Here is a 26,050-nt window from a genome sequence, read left to right on the forward strand (position 1 = left end):
TTACCCTGCTCTGACTCCAGGAGACAAGCTTTGACCACAACCAGGAGGGGTCCTTCAGATAAATCTAACCTTAACACGTTGACCGCTTTGCTGGTCCCATGGGACCAACACCAAATGTTACTGACAGGCTCTGCTGGTCCCATGGGACCAACAATCAAATGTTGCTTTGGGGGCCGCAGGCCGGTATATTAGACGGTAGAAACCGTATGTTGGGACCTGCGGGGCCTAGCAAGGCGTCATTGGTATGCAGAATTTTTAGTAGCGTCATTGTAAGGTCCCTCTATGTTGTTGGATTCAATAAAAAACACTAGTTTCGAAATAATTGTTATATTCAAATATTGCCAACGAAGCAATACAAAGTTACAGTTATTTATGACACTTATTTATTATCATGGATTTCATTGAAACAGTCCAAACACAAATGCGGCTTTCCTTCGCAGTCATCACAAAAAGTAGTACATTTTTTTGTTCGGTTTGTTGCATATACTCTCCCATGGGTAGCGCTGTTTTTCTTGTAACAATTCTTACAAAACCTACGTACTAAATGCTTCTTTTCCCCCTGTTTTTCTTGTAAAGTGTGAACTGTCCTTCTCCTTTTACTTTCAGGTACGACGTCATCTTGAATTCGGACCAGATCTTTTATTACCATTTCTTTGAACTCCGTTATGCTGATTTGATTTCCCGTAGTAAGTTTGAATAAAATGTAAGCATTTACCATTGATGTCGTAAGCAACAATTCAAAAGCTACTTTCCGGTACCATTTTAGAGATCTCCGTAAGGGATTGGAGTAAGCTCCCATCTGATCCGAAATGTCAACCGGGGCCTTACCCTTATTGTAGTCTTCTACAACTTTTGGTTTTAGTTTTGAACGATTTCTAGATGTTACTTCAACCATCTCAGACCCGTGTTTAGTTGTCAACATTAGCAGGTTTCTCGTGTCCTTCCAGTTTATTACAACCATCCCATCCTTCTCTTCCCCATATACTTCACCTTTCTTCAATTGCTTATTTACTACAGTTTTCGGAATATTCTTTCTATTCTTTCTCAAAGTTCCCACGATATGCGTATTTGCTTCTAACATTTTTTGAGCCAAAGTTTCTGTCAAAAACAAAACTATTTTTTCTGGAGTCAAAAAATCATTTTCCTTTCCTGTATATATCTTGACGTTGAATGTATATCCTAAACCGGAACAAAGCTTGAAAAGCTTGATGCCATATTTGTGGCGCTTGTTCTTTATGTACTGTCTAAATGATAGACGCCCTCGAAAAGGTAAAAGTGTTTCGTCCACACATACATACTCATTAGGTACATATAAAGATTGGAATTTTTTTATAAGCAAATCGTCATTATTGCCGTAATTGATGTTTTCCGTCTCACCTTCTTCTTGATTGGCTTCTTCGGTTTCTTGTTGTTCCAGTTGTTTTGGTCCTTCAAATTCTTCGTCTGAATCTGAAGATTCTGTTGAGGGACAGTACTCGCTTCCAGAGTCTTGAAACGGTTCCTCGTCATCCAAAACTCCTTCATAAAAATTCTCGGCTAAATTTTCCAGTTCTTCTGGTGACAATTTTCGAGCCATCTGAATAAGAGTTTAGAGAAATATAATACCTATATGTATTTGATGGTAAACATGCTACTTACTTTGATTTGGGCGTAATGCTAACTCGATACAGGTTATATATGTATTTTATACAAGCAAATCACTTCGCGGCGACTGAAATCGAAGTAAACAAACACAATTTTATAGGTTAGGTTTTTTGGCGGGACCAGCGGCTCATGACATTACATATCCATTTCATAGGCCGCATAGGTCCGATGGGACCTGCACACAAAATCTAATAATTTAGGAAAAGTAACAAGTATACATATTTTTTTTTTAAATATAGTGTTATTTGGTACTCAGAAGGGTGAAAGTACAATAGGCCCCTAGCAAAAAATATCTGAATTTCTTATAGCAGTCAACGTGTTTTAAATACCCAGGTTAACACATGTCAAGAAAATTACCTTTTTATTTCCAAAAAAGGACGAAAAAGCAAAACGGCCCGCTTCCAACCACTGGAATACGGCCACCATTAAATAAAACCAACATTAAAACCTGGGTTGCTTCTAGCAAATTAAGGCAACTTACCAAAATGGCGGAAATAACCTCACACACACGCGTGTCACAAAATCGAACACCAAATTCGTGGATCTCGCTCGATAGTCAGCGCAAAAAAGAACTGGCCAGATGACAAATTGGCCTTTTATAGACTTGCACAATTCTAGAATCTCAGCGAACAAACTTTTCAAGTTGGTGATGCACCATTTTCATTGAACTCTATTGACACTATTGACATGGACTGACCGGCACAACAAGAATGACAACCAACTGTCACGACCATGGAAGTATACAGATGTTAAAGACGATTCAGTCGATGTTAACTCTGAATCACGGACAAACAAGTTACGGGCAAGGTTAAAACTTACCGTAACAAGCTTCTGGTAGTTCTGGTTGCTCAGGCGGCTTTTTGCCTCCGGAGGCCATGCACACTGCTCAATTTGTACACGACATGTATAAATTGTTTGATTCCCTTAATGAACACAGTAAAATGGAAAAATCTTATCGAAGATGTCTGTCTAAAAATTTCCAGCATCTCAGGTTATAGACGACGAATTGGTACCAAAAATTAATAGTTATAGTTATTTTATTTTATATACTTGGTAACTGCACACAATCAAATTGCATGTGCAATCCAAATTCCGTGAAGGTCATACAGTTTTGAAAAGCTAAACAATTGATTGGTACGTTTAAAAGTCCCGCCTATTATCAAGCGAAGAAAAGTGGGATCTTTTTTATCGACACTATCGATCAATTAGCCGCCAAGCTAGTCGCCACTGTCGAGTACTGCTAAACTCTGTAACAACCACATATCATGGAATTAACTTCTCTTCTTAGTTTTAGTTATTAGTTTCTCTATGGTTTATAGTAATAGTAAACGACCGGCGGATTACGCGCCCCCTGAGAGTGAAATCCCGGTACTAACCCGAGGTTGAATAACTATAGTAAACTAAAAACAATGGTGAAGAGTGTAACATGGTGCAATTTTTTTAACTACCAACATTATAACATAACACAACATTATAAAAGCATGTTTTAAGCTAAGTTAACTGTTTTTATTCAAACTAACATTAATACTATAATTCCAATATTAACATTCACTGAAAAATGAAAATCATTGCAGTTTACAGTGTTCTTTTATGTTTAACACAATATAACCATATCATCATTAGGTGATTCAGTAAACTGCATTGCTGAACCTCTAATGCTAATATGTCTTACGAGTATATGTAGCCTTATCTAAAAGCATGCTAAGAAATAGTAGTCATATTTTTTAATAAAGTAGTTTGTGGTGAGTTTAAATATTCGTTCTAGAAACCTCTTATATGAGACAACATCTGCCTATCAAGTACTATAATTGTAAAGAAAACATCCTTGTGCTGCTTCAATGTTCTTTTAAACCAATAAATCCAATACTTAATGAATATACATACATTCTTAGATATTTCGTTTAGTCGAACTTACCCCTTCCTATAAATACCATCTCAGAAGAATGTAATGTCTCCACTCTGTGAAGATGGACTAGCAAATAGTAATACCAAACCACGGACAACGCCTGTAATCCCTTGGGTATTAAGTGCATATTGTGCACCCGAGCATCCACTGTGACGTCACCCGGCGTATCTCGTTAAGAAAAGAAGTTCCGCTGATAGGCCATCTTGGATCTGTTGTGATGTCAAATGCCAACTTGTCACTTGGCTTTTGTTTTTGTTTTGTTGTGTCAAAAAAATTAACATGCAGCTAAAATAATTGTATTTTTATTACAATAGTTTATTAATTGGTGAAGACTATACATACACTAAATTCAAGTAAATGTATATTTTTCAATGGTCATAATGCACACAACGTCTGCTAGCCCAGGTAAGATTACAATGACAATTAGGCAATTACATACCTAACCTAAATAATCTCTGCTGATGTATACATTACTAAAAATTTGTCTAGTCTGACAATTTTTTAAGGGTGGTTCAACTAACAAATTGGGCCTATTTCACAGATCTGTATCCTGTATATGCTGAATACTTCACTACTTTTCCATGTGGATGAGAAAATATAACTTTTACGAAGAAATTGACCTAAGCGAAGAACAAATTACCCACTAAGAAGATTGCAACATAACAATTAGTTTGAAAAGAGTGAAATTGTGTGCAATGGGTTCAACTACCTACATTAGAACAGTGAAGAAAAAAGCAAGTTTTAAGGTCAGTATATTGATTTTACTTAAATTAACATTTAAATGAAAACCAATGCAGTTTTCATAATTCTTTTATGGTTAACACTTATCATTATACCCTTTAGTAAACTGCATTGCTCAACTTTGAGTTAATATGTATAATACAGTGTCTTTGTAAAGTAGGTACTGCATAAATTTGATGAAATGGAAGGGACTTAACTTAAGCCTAGTTTATAAAAGAAAATTTAATTTTAGTAATATTATTAATATTAGTACTAAGAATATAATCAATGTTTATGACCAAAGGAGTTTATAAAAAAAAATATTTAAATTTACTATTAGTAATAACTGAATTCACTTAAAAACCAAATTTTGTATGGCTAATACTAAAATTAAATTATTTTGCCTTTTTTGGACCTGCAGTATGGTTAACCTGGCATTGACAGATGAATATTATCACAAAAGTGATAGTTCTTAGGTACATGATTTTATTAACTTTTTCTGGAGATATGTTCTATATGTTTGTTGAGACGAGTTACTCATTTTTTCTTTGTTTATTGGGTCTTCTGTCTCACACAAAAAAGGTTTGTTGGGAAAATGGAATTTTGCACTATTTTCAACGAAGTTGAAAATAACATTAACCTAGTTGTCCCAACACAAGACCACTGACTTAGGCTCGGTCTTGTTACCTAAAAATGCTGACGTTTCGGTGGAAAATCTACCACCGTCCTCAGAGAATCTAAAAAAGAAAGAACACAGCGGCAGAACACAGAAAACAACAACTTATTAAATATTAAACCTGATAATGTTCAATTTGGAACTCTGAGAAGGGTTTTGTCAATAAAAATTGACATAAATTTTGATTTTTGTCATTCCAATAGCAAAGGTTATCTATTGTTGTAGTGAAAGGTGGGTTTTATAATGAAAACAAAATTACAAGAAATTTCAGTTTTGTTTGATATGGCCAAGTTTTATCTCCTCCTCTAGAATATTTAACCAAGTTTGGTCAATATTAATAGAGGATGTAGCAACACAGGAGTCATGGTTTAATCTAATATATGCACTTTCTTTTATTTTACGTCTTTTTGAAAAAGTTTCTTTGTCTATGATACTACATTCATTCCATTTGACTCTATGATCATTATCAAACGCGTGTTGGCATATATTAGATTTGTGAAAGTCTCCAGTTCTTAAATAATTTTGGTGTTCTTTAATACGTTTTTTTAAAGGTCTCGAGGTTTCACCAATATAAAATTGATTGCATTCGCAAGGAATTTTATATATCACGTTTCTTGTAGATTCATTTTCATTGTGAGGTTTTGTTTTAGTTAAGTGTGATCTTAATGTGTTTTGAGTTCTAAATATTGTTCTGATGTTATATTTTTTAGCGATTCGTTTGATTTTGTCAGAAATACCTGGAATGTAAGGAATAAAAAGGTTAGTAAAAGGTAAAATTTGATTTTGATTTCCAGATTGTTTTGGATGTTCTAAATCCCTAAAACATTTATTAATAAATGTTTCAGGATAGTCATTTTCTTTTAGAACATTTTTAATGAATAATTTTTCTTTATTAAATTGTTCATTATTGCAAATAATTTTGGCTCTATCAAATAAACTTTTTACAATACCTTTTTTTACCATTATTAGATGATTGGATTTGTAGTTTAAATATCTATTTGTGTGGGTTGGTTTTCTGTATACTTTTGTTTCAAATTTGTTTATGTTGTTTTTGATTAGAAAAAAAACTAAAAAATAAAAAACAAAAAAAAAACTATAAACTAAAACAAAAAAAAAAAAAAAAAAAGATAACTCAAAATTTATCTGATAGCGAAAAACTTGTTCTTTCAAAAGGTTTAAACTTTGCCATTACACCACAACACATTCCCAAACTTGATATTATTTCTGCAATTGAAGAGACAACTCAAGATTTGCCAGAAGAACATCAACAAGAATTTAAAATAAGATCAAAACTTATCTTAGAAAAACAACACAAAATCAAACAAAACCTATCCAAACCTGAACAAGCATTATACTCTCTCAGAAAAGACAACAACATAAAAATACTTCCAGCAGACAAAGGTAATGCTACAGTCATAATGGACTCTATTACATACCACAACAAAGTCATGACTCTTTTAAATGAAAACAATTACACAAAACTAAATAAAAACCCAACAGAAAAAATTGAAAGGCAAATTTACACTACTTTAAAAAAACATCGAGATCAATTTTCTGATCTTGAGAGGCGTAATCTTACGCCACATAATAGCAAAACACCACATTTTTATGGTGTTCCTAATTCGGCTACTCACTCATTAGCTCGCTTCTTGCTAAACATTTTAAATCCTTTAGTAGGTAACACAGATTCTTACATAAAAAACTCTCCTCACTTTCTTGAAAAACTCAAACATATCGACATTAATCCAAATCATATTCTGGTAAGTTTTGATGTTGTACGTTTATTCACGAACGTCCCAGTTGACAAAACTCTTTCAATTGTTAGATCTAAATTGCAAAATGATTCAAGTCTTGGGGAACGTACAAGCTTAAGCGTAAACACTATTTTAGAACTTTTAACAATTTGTGTTAAAACAACATTCTTCCAATATGGAAATGATTATTACCAACAAAATTCTGGAATGGCAATGGGTTCTCCATTGTCTCCAATATTAAGTAATATTTTTATGGAACATTTCGAAGAAAATAACATTAATAATTTTAATTATAAACCAACAATCTGGTGGAGATATATTGATGTTTTCACAATATATCCATTCAGTAATGATCATCTCAAACAATTTCTAACTCACATAAACTCAATAGAACCCACAATCAAATTTACAACAGAAACTGAACAAAATAACGAACTTCCATTCTTAGACATTCTAATCAAAAAAGATAAACAAATTTGAAACAAAAGTATACAGAAAACCAACCCACACAAATAGATATTTAAACTACAAATCCTATCATCCAATAATGGTAAAAAAAAAAAGATATTGTAAAAAGTTTATTTGATAGAGCCAAAATTATTTGCAATAATGAACAATTTAATAAAGAAAAATTATTCATTAAAAATGTTCTAAAAGAAAATGACTATCCTGAAACATTTATTAATAAATGTTTTAGGGATTTAGAACATCCAAAACAATCTGGAAATCAAAATCAAATTTTACCTTTTACTAACCTTTTTATTCCTTACATTCCAGGTATTTCTGACAAAATCAAACGAATAGCTAAAAAATATAACATCAGAACAATATTTAGAACTCAAAACACATTAAGATCACATTTAACTAAAACAAAACCTCACAATGAAAATGAATCTACAAGAAACGCGATATATAAAATTCCTTGCGAATGCAATCAATTTTATATTGGTGAAACCTCCAGACCTTTAAAAAAACGTATTAAAGAGCACCAAAATTATTTAAGAACTGGAGACTTTCACAAATCTAATATATGCCAACACGCGTTTGATAATGATCATAGAGTCAAATGGAATGAATGTAGTATCATAGACAAAGAAACTTTTTCAAAAAGACGTAAAATAAAAGAAAGTGCATATATTAGATTAAACCATGACTCCTGTGTTGCTACATCCTCTATTAATATTGACCAAACTTGGTTAAATATTCTAGAGGAGGAGATAACACTTGGTCATATCAAACGAAACTGAAATTTCTTGTAATTTTTTAAAACGAAAACAAACTAAAAATAGACATAATTCGGAAATCAAGGTAAAGACCGTAGCGGTCCAGTTAAATAGTACAATTATTTTACATCGAAGCCTCGGTAACAATTTACTTGGTACGCTACGTCGGTGCGCCGACAAAAACGGCCCCGTCTGGGCAATGTTGCCATTCATTTGAGCGAATTTCGAACATATTCCCCCCCCCCCCCCCCCGTTGAAGTAATATCTTCAAAATTATTTAAAATAACGTAAATATCAACTAAACTGAAACTTAACTCTTGATCAAAGCTGTTGTTGTTCCAAACTCGGTTGGCTCTGGTAACAAACATAGTTTTGCTATTGACCGGTTGTAAATGCCATTGACAGTTCGCACCTTTACCACTCTGACCTTACCATCCGGTCCAGGAAAAATTTCTAAAATTCGGGCAAGACACCATTGCAGTGGTGGTAAATTATCTTCCATAAGGACTAAATCATCCACTTTAACGTTTTTGGATTCAGTTACCCACTTGGTGCGAGTTTGTAATGAAGATACTCTCTAGACCATTTTTTCCAAAAATGTTGTTGAATTCTTGAACACAATTGATAAAACGAGAGTCTGTTGCAGGGAATATCACATAGATCTTGTTCAGGATAAGCAGTAATGTTTGCGCCAATTAAAAAGTGGCCGGGCGTTAAACACTGAAATTCTGAGGGATCTGAAGAAAGAGCGCACAGAGGTCTAGAATTTAGAATAGCCTCTATTTTAGTTATTACAGTTTGAAACTGCTCAGAAGTTAAATTACTGTTTCCAATTATGCGTTTCATATGAAATTTAGCAGATTTTATGTTGCTTTCCCATAATCCTCCCCAATGAGGACTTCTGGGCGGTATGAATTTCCAAGTTATACCATTTTGAGATAATTGTTCTCTTATAGAGTAGAATTCAGTTTTATTTTTAAAAAATTTATAAACCTCATTTAACTCGTTTCGGGCTCCTTGAAAGTTAGACGCATTATCACTCAAGGTTAAGGTTGGATTTCCTCTTCTTGAAATTAATCTTTTAAGGGACATGAGGAAGTGTTCAGTGGACAAAGAAGATACGAGTTCCAAGTGAACTGCTTTTGTTACTGTACAAATAAACAAAGCAACGTAGCACTTTAGTAAAGGAGATTTTCTAAGTGATGATGATTTGATGGTAAAAGGACCAGCAAAATCTATACCAACACCAATCAGGCAAATCCGCCATTTCTTGATGCAACGGTTGAGCACGATATCGGAAACATGTCATACATTCTCCGATAACCTTCTTTATACTTCTTAAAGCGTTTAAAGACCAGTATTTTAGCCGTACATTTGCTAATACCGTTTGTGGACCCGCATGGCCCAGTCGAATGTGTTCATACTTCAGCAAAAGATGAACAACATAGCTGTTTGATGGCAGTAATATAGGGTGTTTTTGAGATTCTGAAATTTCAGCATTACTCAATCTACCAACAACACACAAAAATCCTGACTGATTCAAGAACGGCTTAAGATTTAATAGTGATTTCTGTGAAATGGGTTTATTTTGAGATAGCTCCTTGATCATTGTATCAAAATGAATTAATTGTACATTACGTATTATCAGGTTAAGTGCAGCTTGCAGCTCCTTTGCTGTTAAAGCGCCAATTTCAGGTTTAAGCTTTGAAACTTTTAAATGAATGAACCTTTGGCAATAAGCAATCACCCGTTGTAAGCGCGTAAAAGAAGAAAATTTGGAAAACATATTATTCCAAAATTTGTGTTGAGTTGATATTACATTAAGTCTTTAAAACAACTTTTCTTTCTTCAGGTATTTCGGTTTTTACACATTTAGTTTTAAAATAATTGTTATTTATCGGATGTTAAATAACAATTCATTTGTAGTTATATGTTCTGCCGAAGTACCTCTGGATAATAGATCCGCAGGATTTAGTTTTGAAGGGATATGGTACCAGTTGTAATTGGCAGTTAATGTTTGAATTTTGCTTACACGATTTGATACAAATATATTCCATTGAGAAGGGTGAGAAGCTATCCATGCTAACGCAATTTCAGAGTCGGTCTAAAGAGTCACTGAGTCAATATTTAACGTTTCTTTGTAAAAGATAGCTTTGTCAATTAATTTTGATAAAATCAATAAAGCACAGAGCTCTAGTCTCGGTAAAGAGACCGTTTTGACTGGGGAAACTCTGGATTTAGAAGTTAATAATGTACAACTTACAGAATTATTTTGATAAACTGCTCTTAAATACACACAACCACCGTAAACTCTTAGACTCGCATCTGCAAACCCATGTAGTTCGATATACTTAATCGCAGCCTGGTCTTCAAAAACATACCGAGGAAACCTTAAAAGACTTATTTTAGGTAGGTCTTCAATAAATTCAGTCCATTCAGTCTCAAGAATTCCCTTTAAAGGTGTATCCCAATCAATTTTATTTAACCAGATTTTTTGCATTAGCAATTTGCCCTTTACAGTCACTGGATTTACTAAACCGAGAGGGTCAAATGTCTGGGCTAATAGAGAAAGCACCATTCTTTTGGTCAAAGGGAATTTTGCATTGATAATTGTTGGTGTCGTTATAGTAATAATATCTGCCTCTGAGTGCCAACATAAACCTAATACTTTATTCAAATCAGTGGGAGACCCAGTAATATCTTGTAGATTTTTGCAAGTTGCTGACAAAAGCCTAGAGTTACTTTCTAAAAGTGATTTGTTATTGGATGCCCATTTATGTAGTTTTAGTTGATAAGAGTTTAACAAATGATTTAATTCACTACATGTTTGCTTTAATTGATTAATGGAATCGCAACTAAAAAGTAAATCATCCATATACGTTTGAGATAGTAAAATTTTAGAGGCCAAAGGGTATTTATTTTTATTTAAGTTTGCAATTTCATTTAAAGTTCGAGTCGCTAAATAAGGTGCACAAGTGGTACCGTACGATACTGTTCTTAATTGAATACATTCGAGGGGTAATTCTGGACATTCTCTCCACAGAATTGACTGCAAAAAACGCTGTTCGGGATTGATGTCAATTTGTCTATACATTTTTTCGATATCAGTGGTTACAGCATATTTTCCCACTCGAAACCTACATAATATGTCAAATAAGTCAGGTTGAACCTGAAAGCCTTTCAAGGAAATATCATTCAACAAGTAACCAGAAGCTGACTTTGAAGAAGCATCAAACACCACTCGAAGTTTAGTAGTCAAGCTACTTAACTTCGATGTTGAGGCAGGCATAATTACAATGATGAGGCATAAAATGTCTGTTTTTGTCATTTTCATTGGATAAAGCAAATGGCACCCGTTCCGCATGATTTAGAGAGACGTATTCGTCCACAAAATTTTTATATTTACAAAAGAGTTCAGGGTTTTGCTGAAAACGTTTTTCTAGATTCAAAAATCTTCTGAGAGCAACAGAATACGAGTTTCCGAGTTTTAAATATTCTTCACGAGATTTCAACAGTAGGTTTACTTGAATTTTACCATCATCGGCATCATCAAGAATTTTAAAAGAATTCTGAAATATAGTTTCAGCAAGTTCATGTTCCGGAGTTAAAATTGGCAGATTTGAAATTTCTTCCAATTCCCAAAATCTAGTAAGCGTCAGTGTTTTCAACTTGAGTTTTAGTAATACAAGCATTGTCATTTGAACTAGAAGTTCTTGTAAAAAACGATAAACTATTTTTAACATTAAATTGAGCAGTAGGAATGCTACCGAAAAGAATCCAGCCCAAATGGGTCTTTTGAAGCACTGGCATACCTTTACCCAAATGCAAAATCTGTCCACAGAGCATTTCTGCATAACTACTTGCACTTAAAAGAATGTCAACTGCATTGGGTTTAAAGAAAGTTGGGTCAGCTAACTCAATTTCTGAAGGTATTTTCCAGGCATTTATATTTATAGGTACTTGAGGTAAATTGCATGTTATTGTTTTTAAAATAGCACAAGGAACAGTGAAAGTATGCAATTTATTCAATTTTGAGTTAATTTTAAGGTCAATCATCTCATTTGAATTTGAGACATTCTGGTTGATTCCTATAACATTAACATTACAATTGGAAACAGGTAATTGTAGCTGTTTAACTAATCGTTCTGTTATAAAAGATGTTTGACTTCCACTATCAAACACAACTCTAGCTTGTATAGGTTTGCCAGAATTTGTAAATAGGGTGACGACTGCGGTGGCTAACAAAACCTGAGATTGAGAGTGGTTATTTGACATAGCGGACCATTCATAACTGAATTATCACTTCTTAAAACTGGTTGAAATTGCGACTTAGTTAAGGTGTAAGTAGCAACTTCGTGATCTGACGCAACATTCTGATTATCTGCGACTTCATTTGAAGTGTGAAGAAAAGTTTTGAGAATAAGTTCTCGCCACCCGGGGGGAAAGTCGTTGGTGGGGGGGTTGGTCTTCTTTATCCTGGCTGGATTGGTCATGGCTGGTACCTGAAACATAAAAACAGAAAACATTAATAATACTTGCTCCAAAAGATGAAGTTGAGGTCAAAATCGGGTGTTGTCAAATCCGGGTGTGGTCATGATCGGGTGTTCAGTGCTGTCATCTATCGTCCTGAAGCAATCTGTCACCAGACCGATTGACCCAGTGGCGTATCATCAAAAGCGAATGTAGATTTTTACTAACACAATAATAATAATAATAATGTTAAAAAATAATTATAGTTATTATTACTTTTGAGTTGTTTAATGTGGGAAAAATCAATAGACACAATGTATTACACTAATTTCTGTTATTTTCAGGTATATTTAAAAAATACATAGGTACATTTTTATTATAATAATATTATAAAACTATAACTATTATTATGAAAACTTAGTAGAACTATCTATCTAGCTAAAAATTTATTAACAATAATTAAACTACCTAACCTAACAAACTTATAAAAAAATAAATATTTACATGAGACAAAAGTTGTGCAAACTTATTGGCCTTTAAACAATATTAGTTTTGTTAACTGGTTTCTAACAGGATCTGTAATTTCAGACTGCCTTTTTGTTATAAAATGTATGCGTATATTAAGGTATTTTAAAATAACGGATTCTGTTAAAAAATAAATATGGTTTGTGTTACAATTTAAAACATGATCGATTAAGTTACTAAAATAATTATTTTGTATTGAATTAAACATAATTTTGATTTTTAATATACAGGGTGTCTAAAAAGTCTGGAATATTGCAAATATCTCGAAAACTGCTGATTTTATTTTTTTCAAAATTTGCGTCTTGTTATAGTAAATAACAGCGCATGACGTGAGGGTGAAATGAGGTTCGCAAGTATACAGGGTCAGTCACAAAGTATACCAACTTTCTTAATTCAAACCTAACACACTGTATATTACTTCAGATTTTAAGAGTAGTCATAAAGGCCAATTCAACGATATACGATTTTTTTTTTTTTTTTTTTTTTACCCACCTATAACAATGATAGGTGTAACAATGACAGCTAACGTCAATATAATGTTAAATTAATTGGCAAATTTTCCTATTACTTAAAATGGTGTTTTTGAGTGAGAAGGATACTTAAGATGTCAGTCTTTTCCTACAAAAAAAAAAAAAAAAAATAAAAATAAAAATCGTATATCGTTGAATTGGCCTTTATGAGTACTCTTAAAATCTGAAGTAATATACAGTGTGTTAGGTTTGAATTAAGAAAGTTGGTATACTTTGTGACTGACCCTGTATACTTGCGAACCTCATTTCACCCTCACGTCATGCGCTGTTATTTACTTTAACAAGACGCAAATTTTGAGTAAAATAAAATCAGCAGTTTTCGAGATATTTGCAATATTCCAGACTTTTTAGACACCTTGTATTTACAATATTAGTTTTTGTCAGGTTTAATGTATTAATCGGCAAAAAATGTTCAGAAATCTTACATATTTCTATAATGTCCTTAGAAGGGTATGTAAGGCCTCCACGATTTTTTTTTGTTATTAATGAATTTAGGAAATTTTCCCGATTACCACTTAAAGCGCCTAAACACTCTTCACACTTAATACTTTTTTTAAGTTGATATGCCACAAAACCTGCTATGTAAATAACAATTTGTAGTGAACAGTTACTAATAACATTAGTATTCATTATATATTCGTGTTCACTCCAAATTGTTTGTAATGCATACTCTTCTGGGTTATCCTCAGAAAGTAGTCTCGACACATTCAAATTAATATTTAAATCAGGATTTTTAAATCTACTTGGCCCTGACAAAATTGGGATATCCTCTAGAGGGATGCAATTCCCCACTCCTTTATCTCGAATTTCTGTCCTAACTAACAATCTTTTGTATGCAGCACTGAACTGTCGACTGGTTGGGTTGTTATTCCAACCACCTTTGGAGCGTATAGAGCTAAAGAAAAGCTCTAAATGATCTTGGCTAGCTTTATATAGAGGCAGATATATTAAAAAATTTTGTTGGGAAATCAATTCATTATATAAAAGCAGTGCACTCTTTAAACATATAATGAATCCCAAAAATCCTTGTAGATTTTATGACTAGCTCACCAGTATCAGCAAACCTTAATGTAAAAATATAACTAATTGCTTCATTTATGAAATTTGTTGTAAGGACAATATTTTTTTCACAAAGTGCTTTTTTAAATCCTGGAGGTACAAGCGAACGGCTATTCAATATGTCAAAAACATTATTAAATATTCTAATAAATTTGCATCTTGGTTGACACCCTTTAAATTCTTCAAGCCCCAGTTCCTCCTCACAATACGACAATGCATCAGCAACTGAATTACTTAACAGCTGTACTGCCAGTTTAACTTTCATTTTTTGTTTAAAGAAATGAATATGTGCTTTTCGGATCTTGTTACCTAAGTGCAACCCTTCCGAGTTTTGGAGATTTTCCAACTTTTTAATAAAATCCCATTTAATAAGTTCTCCCTTGTCATCGATAAAATTTTTTCGCTCCCCAAATGTATTTCGTACTAGTTTTAGTATATGATAGTAATCATGAAAAATGTAAATATTTTTTTCATTAAAGGAAAAAAATGGTTTTAAAATTTGAAACTCAGTTTGGCAACCCAAAATATTGGCCATAGAAACATTTGATGGTGCTCCATCAAAAGTTAATGATACTACAAAAGCACCTGTTTCGTGAATTAATTGTATACCCTGAGATAAAAGAGAACATTTTTGCTTTCCGTTTAGGCCATTTGTCAAAAAATATCCCACTGGCAATTTCCACTGCCCATTAATACAGCTAATCATGATTACAAAAGCTTCCTTTGCCATATCATTGTCATCATCTTGAAGATTAATGCCATAGTTCACGTAACCATGAAATTTCTTTCCGTCCCACTCTACTTGTTTACGAATAGAAATCTCATCGATGATAAGTGCCAACAACAATACTTTTTTTGTGGACATTTGTACATGAGATTTTAAAATGTTTAAAGCTTCTGTAGTAAAACCAGGTTCTGCATTTATGTTTTTAAACCACTTTCCAATGGTACTTTGGTGTGGCAAGCATATGTCAAAAGCTTGTCTAACATAATCATAACCTTTTGGGGAAAAGAAACTTAAGGTTATAGCAAATTTCCGTAACTCAGGAGAATATTTTGTTTTTTTTTTCCCAACTTACGGTTCAGTAATTTTTTGGTTTTTCCAGGTAAGTTATTAAGTACCCTGGAATTTTCTAGAGGTAGTAAATTTTTGTTTGTTAGATCTTTAGTAACCTGTTTTAAACATAGTATTTTCTTTTTATACCGTCTTATTTTTTGCCTTAACACTCTCACTTTTTTTTCTTTAACACGGCATTTGCTTACAGCTTGGAATAGCTACCTTCTGAGTTTCGTTTTTCTTGGTGTTTCCTCTAAGTTTTCTTCCACATTAGGGGGCGTACCCTCACTGGCTAGAACAACAGAAGTAGAACAGGAAGGCTCACCAATTTCTTGCCAAGGCCTTTTTCTTGCCCAAGACAATACATTTAATTAGACTATTTCTAGCATGATATACCTACACTGTAAGGTATGTAATACAACGTATTGCAAATTGTTTAAATGAGATCAAAAAATCAAAAAAATCGAAAAGGCATTTATTTCAAAACATATTTGCGTAAGTACACAAAGTCTGAAACAGGTCATACAGAATTAAAGTGCAAATGCACACTAAAATTTAAAAATGAATATAATATAAATCATTAAAAATCAATCAATAAAACCGCGTTACACTGAAATTTAGCATGTAATTGTCAATTATGTAATATACCTTAAAATCGAACATTACAACAAATTTAAAACAACAAAACATTGAATTACACTTCATGAGCATGCACTGGTGGGGCCGATAAAATTCATATACTCACCCAAAGAGTATGGCTTCATATTGCAAAGGTACAAATGAGGGGATGTTTTAAAACTGTTCAAACCTGTCACTGTTTTTAATGATACAGGCAGCCTATTGTATAACATAAGACAAGAGTAGGTACAGTTTTTCTCACTCAAGGTCTATTCTATTGGAGCTGTATAATTTATTTCTCGTGTCAAAACCATGTGTTATTTCAAAACGGAGAAACTTTTCAGGATACTTCCTTAAAAAAACAACACACTCATAAATGTATAATACTGGGGCGGTTTCTTAACCGCTTCTTCTAAAAACACCGCGGCACGATTCTCGGTATTGCAGTTTGAATATTATTCTTATAGCCAATTTCTGAATAATAAAAGCTTTATCCAGATTTGTTCCACTGCCCCAAAAATTTATGCCATAACGTAAAGACGATAGGAAAACACCGTTGTATACCAATTTTGACTTTGAAGAAAACACACTGTGATTTGTCTGAATTTAAAATTAAGCCGTTACTATCAAACCATTTCTTTATTAAGTTATATTGTTCTTCTATCCGCAATACCAATTTTGATAGACTTGCCTCTTTTATGATCAAATTAGTATCATCTGCATAGTTTATTAAGCAGTTAAATATGACCAGATCGGCCACAATTGTTACATCTGGAAATCAAATTGGGTTTGGTTTGTGGTTTAGGATTTTGAGTTAATCTACTTGATTTTTGTTGTTCAAAATAAGACAATTGAAGTTCTCTTCGAATTCTACTTTGAGCTTCTAATAAAGTTTGTGGATTACTAGCACGAATTAATTGTCCTAAGCGAAAATCTAAACCGGTTAATAAAGCGTTCAATGCCATAGTTTCTATTAAACTAGTTTGAGCATCTTTTTGTTGTCTAGATAAGCCTGATTTTTGAATATTAGCAAGTAATTTTGAATTTAATACTTGAAGTCGATTATAAAATGTAAGGGGTGATTCGTTTGGCAATTGTTTTAATCTTTGTAAATCTTGAATTAGCGATGAGAGATCTCTTGAGTCTCCAAAATGTAAGTTTAGTAAATGTTTAAGTTCTGCATAAGTTCCTGGATTTCTAGAACTTATTAATTGAGCGGCTCTACCTCTCATTTTATTTTTTATGTGAATTAAAAGAAAAACTTTCTGTTGTGTTGTAGCCATATTAAAAGCACAATCACAAGCATCAATAAAATTTCCTAGAAAGATTTGATCACCATCAAATTGAGGAATAATTGAAAAAATTTCTGATAGTTTGTAAGGTTCTACTTCTACAACTGTTGCTGTTGTATCTGGCATTTTGATATGTTAAGATAATTTTTTTTTATAACTAGTATTAAAATTGTTTTTAGTTTAAGTTTACTTTCTTATAGCTTAAACCAAAGATAGGATAGGGTATTAATAGTTTGGTGTAAGGAAATGCGATATTTGGAAAATCGAACAGTTTCACACAAAAATGTAAAATTGTAAAGTAAATCGAGATGATTCTTTACTTACATAAAAATTAACATTCCGTCGTGTTCTCGCTGCTGCTACTGGACTTTCCGGACGTAGTTTTCACGAGTGATGATCGGATTGCTTCTGACTTCTGAGTCTGAGGTTCTTTTCTTCGTTAAGGGATTGGAATCCGCCGTTACTAGTTAGAATACTCGTGTTCTAGCAACGTTTACGAATCCTACTGCTGACTGCGCCAATTTGTTGGGTTCTTCTTCTTATGAAGCACTTTTTAAAAAAATTATTTATTTCAAGAAATCACTTAATTATATTGGAATAATAAAATAATGGTACTATTAACTACTCATGCAAAAGTTTAATATTAATAGACGCGATTTTTACACTACACCTCTAATTTATAATATTAGCCTATGCTGACACAGCTTGATTGCACAATTTTACTATAGCTATGGTTTTGTAGTTGGAACACGATTTCCGTTTAGCTGACTTGGCAATCTTATGGGTCAGTGTCCGTCTCTGGTGGGTGACCATGATATAACATATATACAGGGTTCGAGTTGAAAATGTTCTATGAACATGGGTCCGCAAATGCTTCCTTACCAAGATATGATTTTTTTAAATTTAATAGTTTTATTGTGCTTAAAACTACAATAATGCCACAATTTTTTTTTTTAAAACAATCCACCTTCTCACCATTGTAAGTATAGTCTATCCCTTATAATGATATGGATGATAGCCAGTTTTTGGCACAATATTACTATAAAATTTAAAAAATCATATATTGTTAAGAAAAATAGGCTATCGACTACCAGGGTCTTTCTGCCTATGTTTACAGATCTATTTTTTTTGTGTACATGTTCTCTTATTTTTAATTATGTACAAGTTAATTAAAAAAAAAAAAAAATAATTCTACATAAAGTGCTCTAACAGGGTGGAAGCGCGGTGAAAAGGTAACGTGATTTTCTGGTCTGTCTTGTTATGCATAGTGGATTTACAATTGTCCAGTTGTTTGGGTTATTTTTCCACTTGGTTTGTAGTTGTACGAGACTGTCAGTTATTTTAGTCATGTTCGTACGTTCGTAGAGAAGTTGTTTAGATTGGTTGTGTAGTGGGTTTGCAGGGTGTCGTATTTTGGTTATTAGTCTTAGAGCAATCTGTTCTGTGATGTGAGTGTATTTTTTAGTTTTGTCAGTAGCGTTTGCTCTGAGTATGTGTCCGTAATCTAGAACTGGTGTACAGATGGATTTGTATATTTTAGTTGCTGTTTTCGTGCTAATACCCTTGTTTTTGTATGTTAATGACCTAAAGTATTTTATCCTTTTAATAATTTCAGTACGTGCATTTTTAAGGTGTTTAGTGAATTGTAGCTTTTGGTGCAGTGTTACCCCTATTATTTTACGTTTTGTTTAGGATCAGTTGTGTGGCCGTCTGTGGTTATGTTTGGAGAGTCGTTTTTTATTTGATGGTTTAGTAATAAAAACTGGTTTTTCGTTGCGTTGGGCGTTAGTCTCCATCTGTAGTTTTGATGTAGTTTTGTCGTGAACAATAATTGTAGTGTCGTCTGCGTATTGTAAAATCTATGCTGTTTTACCATTTGGTTTTTGTCCCGCTTGTTGTCGTCGTATATGTTGTGGCAGTAGATATTGTAAAGTAGATATTGTAAAGTAGATATTGTAAAGTAGATATTGTAAAGTAGATATTGTAAGGTAGGGGTGCACCTTGCAGTAGTCCTTGTTCAGGACTGAAAGCAAAGGAAAGTGTGTTGTCTATTCGAACGTGGAGTTGTCTATTTTCCAGTAAGTTTCTGATTGTGTAAAGTAAGTATTTTGGTGTGTTAAGTCTATGCAGTTTGTAAAGTAGTCCTTTGTGCCAAACACTGTCGAAAGCTTTGTTTATGTCCATGAACAAATAAGCTGTTTTGTTGCCGTTGAGGTGCGTTGTTTGTGTGTTGTTAGTTAAGATGAAAAGTGGATGTATAGTCGAGTGTTTTGGTTTAAAACCAAACTGATATGGTGGTATGTACTGTCCGATTTGTTCTTGAAGTCTGTTTTTTTTATAATCAGTTCGAGCAGTTTACTAAGTACTGGAAGTAGTGTAATGGGTCTGTAATTTTGTGTTTGTGTGCTGTCGAGTCCATTTTTTGGAATGGGCATTATTTATTATCATATCAAATGCAACAGCTTTGACAACGCCCACGTCCGCGTTGGAGCGCCTCCTTAACTTACCCTCCCTTCAGCTCCTGCTTAAGAGAGAGGTAAGGATGGTCTCCTACCGGCTCTTCCATAATATCCGTGTCCTGGTCACATACATGGAGCCTCGAGGGCCACTTGCGGAAATTCTAAATAGCGAATTCCTTGCTATGCCCTCCGATGTTCTGCCGGGCACGGTTGCCACCGATTTCTGCTACAGGACCCTCGTACCATCGAGAGTGGACTGTGCAGAACGGGCTGATGACCTACTCCGGGCAGATATCTGCTGGTGTCAAAATTTCTTTGATTAGTACTAATTCCGAAGCATCAATCATAGGGGGAGCTTTTGGACTCTTTAGCAAAAAAGGAGCCACATATTCATACAACTTTGTGAGCCTTTCTAACATATAACTGATTGTTCCAACTTTAATACATTATTAACTGGCTGAGCCTTTCTCAGGTCATCTGCTTCCACAACGCTATGTTTAAAAGTCATTATTGTTTTTACTTTATCGATAACAAATTTAATCTGTTCTATATCATTTGTAATTTTAGAAGCTACCAAGTCCAATGTATGGGAAAAACAAGGCACGTGCTTGTTTTTCCCAAATACTGTAGATTCTGCTTTCACAATGTTGGCCATTATCTGTAATGACTGCTGTGACTTTTGAAGGAGGAAGGTTCCATTCTTCACAAAGTTTGGTAATACATTCTGACAAGTATTCTGAATTATGCCTTTGATCTAATTCAAACACTCCTAACGTAAGACTAGTTAACTTATTTTCTAAAACAAAATGGCAGGTCAAACCCAAACTTGTATTTGTATTTATTGTTTCTGTCCATATGTCTGTTGTGATTGAAACAGTTGACACATTCTTCAGCTTATGCTTATACATTGTTGAGAGCAGTTCATGTTTTTCATCTATTAAGGAAGATACTTTTTTACGTTCAGGTACCTCATAGAGTGGTGCAACTGTCTTCATTAAAAACTGTTCAGTTGTGTTCAGTGTCCACTGTGGTCATCCAAACATTCCTAGCTAGAAACTAGAAAGAGAGAAAGAGATTTAGGTCCAAGGCCGTTTATATGCCTGTTCACAGATGCAATCCACAAGGATTTCTAACTAAAAATCAAAGAAATATTGCCACTGTGATTGGATATTTAGTTGACATTTTGTAACATGGAGCCAATGGCTGTACCTATATGTTACCATTCCCAATATTGTTTGCAACTCTCGTTTACTTTCTGGTCTTCGAATGTCCATAATTGCTTGTACTTTGTCATTGTCTGGAGAAAGTCCTTCTGCACTAAGCACGTGCCCCAAATATTTTACTTGTTTTACCCCAAATTTGCATTTACTTTCATTTCACCTAACATTGACGGCTTTTGCGCTTTCAAAAACTGCATTTAGTCTTTGAAGATGTTTCTCTTCGTTATTTGCATACACCAATATATCGTCAATGTACACTTGTACTCCAGGTAAATCACCAAATATTTCTGTAAACGTTTTCTGAAACACTTCTGGAGCAGAACAAATACCAAAATGAAGTCTCTTGTAACACCATCCACCATATTTTCCTGCATTAAAAGTTGTCAACAATTGACTTTCTTCATGTAATTTAATTTGATAAAAACCCTTATTAGAGTCAAGTGTTGAGAATATAGTGGGTTTTCCCATTTTAGATACTACTTCTTCAAATGTTGGTAACTGATATCTCTCGCTAATAATGGATTTCATTTTCAATCATTCAGATCAGATCATTCAGTTTCTCAAAATTACAATTTTTGTTTAATTTTTTCAACTCGGTGATAAATACATCAATTGGCTCACCTTCTAATTGATTTCTAATGTTAAAAACATGTCGATTTACGGTCTCATTATTTGTTGGTTGAAATAAAATGTTTTTCTAGCTTTCAACTCAACTTCATTGACTGACTTTTTCTGTCACTCCCTACCTGCTTCTTATCAACTACCTGTCATACTTATTATTACTATAAGATACCTGACATCCCCTATGAAATGCAGGACTTGTCTGACTTAGCAAAGGTTTTACCTTTTGATGATGCTATAAAACAGCTCTCAGGTTAATTCAACTTGAATTTCTCTTATTATTAATATGCTATCTTTGTGTACTTATCATTTCAATTGTAGGTGAAAAATACTGTACTGCGTCACTAATAATTCCTACTGTTTTTGGATTATTTAGTAAAATACTAAAATATAAGGAAAAGCAGTAGTATCCAGAGTTGCATTAAAGCTTAAGAAAAATTTAACAGAAGCCATAATTCAGAGGTTGTTTCCCTATGAACAACGACAAGCACTTCAGGTAGTTACTTTATTGGACCCTCATATGAAAAAGAAAGCATTTAGTTCTTTAGATAATGGTGCAAACGCACAAAAACTATTGGAAGCATTACAGCTTTCCCTCCTATGTTAAAACTAATTTTATAGCGGGAAGTAACTATAAACAGCTATTCATAAATCACAATTAATAGTCATATATAAGGTTTGTTTGTAGAGGAAATCAACAAGTAATAATCAGAGAAATATGTAGGTATTAGTAAATTTATTCGAAATTTATCTGATCTAACTAATTCAATGCGCGAAAAAAATATAGAATTTGTTTGGTCGGAAAATCATGAAATAGTATATTAAGTATCAAGAACAGTAAGTAAGCTTTACTGATCGATGACAAAGTTTGGCGGCTGAGCGAAGCGAAACCTCTAATTTGTCTGAGATCAGTAAAGCTATTACTGCTCGTGATGCTTACACTATCAATCAACACTTCAACAAAATCATCCTAATTACTAAATAAACTGAAGATTTCCTTTAATCCTGTATGTTACTTCCCGTTCAGCTGAACGGTAAGTACAGCAGGTATTTACTTCCCGGTTTGTTAGCCCTAGCCCAAAACAGGTGCTGTAAACACTCAAAATTATACAAGTCGTTCAAAATGGTACCTAAAGTTTTAAGAAAAGAAGTATTGGAACTTATTCACTATAATCACTTGGGGATTGAGAAATGTAAAAATAGAGCTAAACGTATTTTGTTTTGGCCACATAAGTTAAAAGAAATTTAAGATAAAGTTAGAAACTGTATAACATGCTTGAAATTCCAAAGAACTCATAGTGGTGAAGAAATGCTATTACGGGATGTTCCTAATGGACCTTGGAAACAACTTGGAATAGACATATTTTATTTTAAAACCCGTAAATACCTTTTAATTGTTGTTTATTTTTCTTGTTTAAGAATTACAACAAGAAACTTCACCTTTTATAATAGCTGCGTTAAAAAGTAATTTTACTCGTTATGGTATCATAATAGTCATTTGTATACCTAGGCCGTGAACTTGTATTTTTTCGGCCGAAAGAAAGTTTGGCCGATATATACATATAGCTTTATTGGAGTACCGAATTACTCCAATTGATTCAGTTATAAATAAGTCACCAAGCGAACTGAGGTTTGGTCGCAATTTAAATGGTTTTTTGCCTACCTAAGAATCATTTAATAATGGAGTCAAGTATCAAGAGGACTACCTTGTTAAATCTCAGTTGGAGAAACGTCAAAGGAACAATAAATATTTTTTAAAGTACTCACACGTAACGTCATCATAATTTGAACAAAATCGATTAAGTAACATTTTCCTAACAGTATTTTCAATTTTTATTTCCTACGGCTAAACCCGTCCCCCGAAATTATTGTTTGCTGGCAACGGTTGTAAATTCCTGTAATGGAATTCAGGAAGATTGCTCAGGATACTTGGTAGTTTATTGTTGTTTAGGTTGGAAGGTTGAGTAAGAACCGCTGTTGGATTAATACTGATTTTTATTTAACAGTTAACAACTATTTACACACATTTACAAACGTTATAAACAAATGAAAATAATAAGTGTTGACCAATATTGTTCTGTGCTCTACATTGGAAGGTTTGGTGATTTTCCTGCTGACGCTGCGTCTGATACCTGGTTGCCCGGTGACCTGCTGGCGGTGCATTAGCGGCAATAATCTAGTTAATTACTTTTGTGTTGTTTATGAGATATATAAACTGATAATATTTTTTATGACTAAATGTGAATTTAGACATTCTGGGCAGTCTATTGCCATGCCATCAATGTTCAGCGCCGTCATGGGGAAATACTGGTTCGAGGACAATCGCTTCTGTGGGTGGCTGGGCAGCTCTGATTGTATTTAATAGAATGTCTGCTGCATCTCTGTCTCTTCTCGTATTGGAGCTGTTACTTTGTCGTCGTAATCGATGTGTAAGTATGTATGATGGTGATTGTTGCAAATGCGGCATATCATTGATGAATTGCATTTGGATTTGTAGTCATGGTTTAAGCAGTTCAAACATAGCTTTTTGTCCTTGGCAGCTTTTAGTCGAAGTTCTGATGATAAGGCTTTGAATTTTGTGCAGTGGTAAATCAAGTGGGCTTCATTGCAGTACTTGCAGGCATCAGTACTTCTGGGTTTGTTATTGTCATTGTTGTTGTTTGAGTTGTATGGATTTTTCTTTTGTGCATCTGATATTGCTTCTAATGATTGGAATCTTGCTTGAAGAAATCTTCTAATTTCAACAAAGTCCTGTATTTCATGGGGCTTGCTTAGCGATTGTTCATAAAGCTTGTTGGTTTCATGATCCCATTTTCGGCAGATGATGCGACTGATAATAGGTCCCCAATTAGAAGTATCAATTTTTAGATTATTGATGGCTTCAAGACATTCCACAACTGTATTGTGAAGCTGCTTTATCTTGGATGGTGACTCATGTTGAATTACTGGAAGATCTAAGATCCTGTCTATTAGTTTGGAGACTATGAGTCTATCATTGCTGTATCTGTCATTGAGAATATTTCAAGCAGGATTATAGTTGGTTTCTGCTATGGACAACTGCTGGATCAGTCTTCCAGCTTCCCCTCTGACATGCGTTTTAAGATACTGCATTTTCTCTATTGTTGTAATTGTTGGATTTTCATGAACCACTTTGATGAAAATATCTCGAAATGTGACCCATTCTTCGTATAGGCCATCAAAATTTGGCAATTTGATTTGAGGTAAGACTATATTGCATTGTCTCACAGTTTGTTGTACTCCTTGAATCTTGTCTTGTAGGTTTTGTACTGTTTCTTCGTACTGCTTTTCAAGGTCTTGTATGGGATTCTTGATGGTATGGTCAATTTCCTGAACTTGAAGCTCGATGTATATTTCAGAGATAACGTCCCATTGCTTGGATAACTTCTCTAGTAGGAACTGATATCGGCTTCGAGACTGCTCATTGATTAGTTCCGTTGAGATGTCTCTTAAAGTTTGACTCATCTGGTTTACTCGGACCTCTTCTTCTTTTAAACGATTTTTCGGTGCTTGACACTGGTTTGGATTAGAATATACGGCTTCTTGTTGTGCGAGTGGTTTGGCTGCCTGAAGAAACTTTTGTTTGGAATCGGAAATATCTTTGGTAATTTCTTGGAGTAGCTCTTGTAGTTGACAAAAATAACTGGTTGTGAAATACGGATGCGTCGGAACGTCAAGCTTTATAAGCTGTTTATGGTTTTCTTCAATGCTTCCCCAAATGACCTCGAACTCTGCAGTTTTCTTGAGAAAATATTGTTCATTTTTCCTCGCGTGGGCGCCTTTTTTGTAATTGGTAAATAGGGTTTTTAATTTTTTACCCAAGGTCTCTTGTGCCTTGGCGAGTTTGTTGGCTTCTCCCATTCTTCTAGGTTTGTATATCCTGGCTTCTTCTTATGATTTTAGTAGGTGTTTTTTTTTTTTGTTGTTGTTTGTTGTTTGCTGGTATCTCAACCGATTTCTTTGTTTGGTTGTTGTTTGTTGTTTGCTGGTATCTCAACCGATTTCTTTGTTTGGTTGTTGTTTGTTGTTTGTTGTTTGCTGGTATCTCAACCGATTTCTTTGTTTTGGGTTTGTTGTTTGTTGTTTGTTGTTTGCTGGTATCTCAACCGATTTCTTTGTTTGGGTTTGTTGTTAGTTGTTTGTTGTTTGCTGGTATCTCAACCGATTTCTTTGTTTGATTGGGGATGGTATAATTTGGTCAAGAATTGTATAACCAGACAGTGCACCTGCTATACAAAGGAATAACTGAAAAGAACCA

General features: G+C 33.8%; 1 long non-coding RNA gene across 1 annotated transcript in view; it reads left to right on the forward strand.

Moving 5' to 3' along the window:
* The first annotated feature begins 2,843 nt into the window (after positions 1-2,843).
* Positions 2,844-26,050, forward strand: part of LOC145737028 (uncharacterized) — a 30,285-nt gene continuing 7,078 nt past the window's right edge. Inside the window, exons 1-2 of the long non-coding RNA XR_014180198.1 lie at positions 2,844-3,955; positions 4,092-4,296. This is a non-coding gene — a long non-coding RNA (uncharacterized LOC145737028). The remainder of the gene's footprint in view (positions 3,956-4,091; positions 4,297-26,050) is intronic.

The sequence above is a fragment of the Ips typographus genome, linkage group LG13, assembly GCF_016097725.1.
Source record: "Ips typographus isolate SLU linkage group LG13, UJ_Ityp_2.0, whole genome shotgun sequence".
Classification (NCBI taxonomy): Eukaryota; Metazoa; Arthropoda; class Insecta; order Coleoptera; family Curculionidae; genus Ips; species Ips typographus.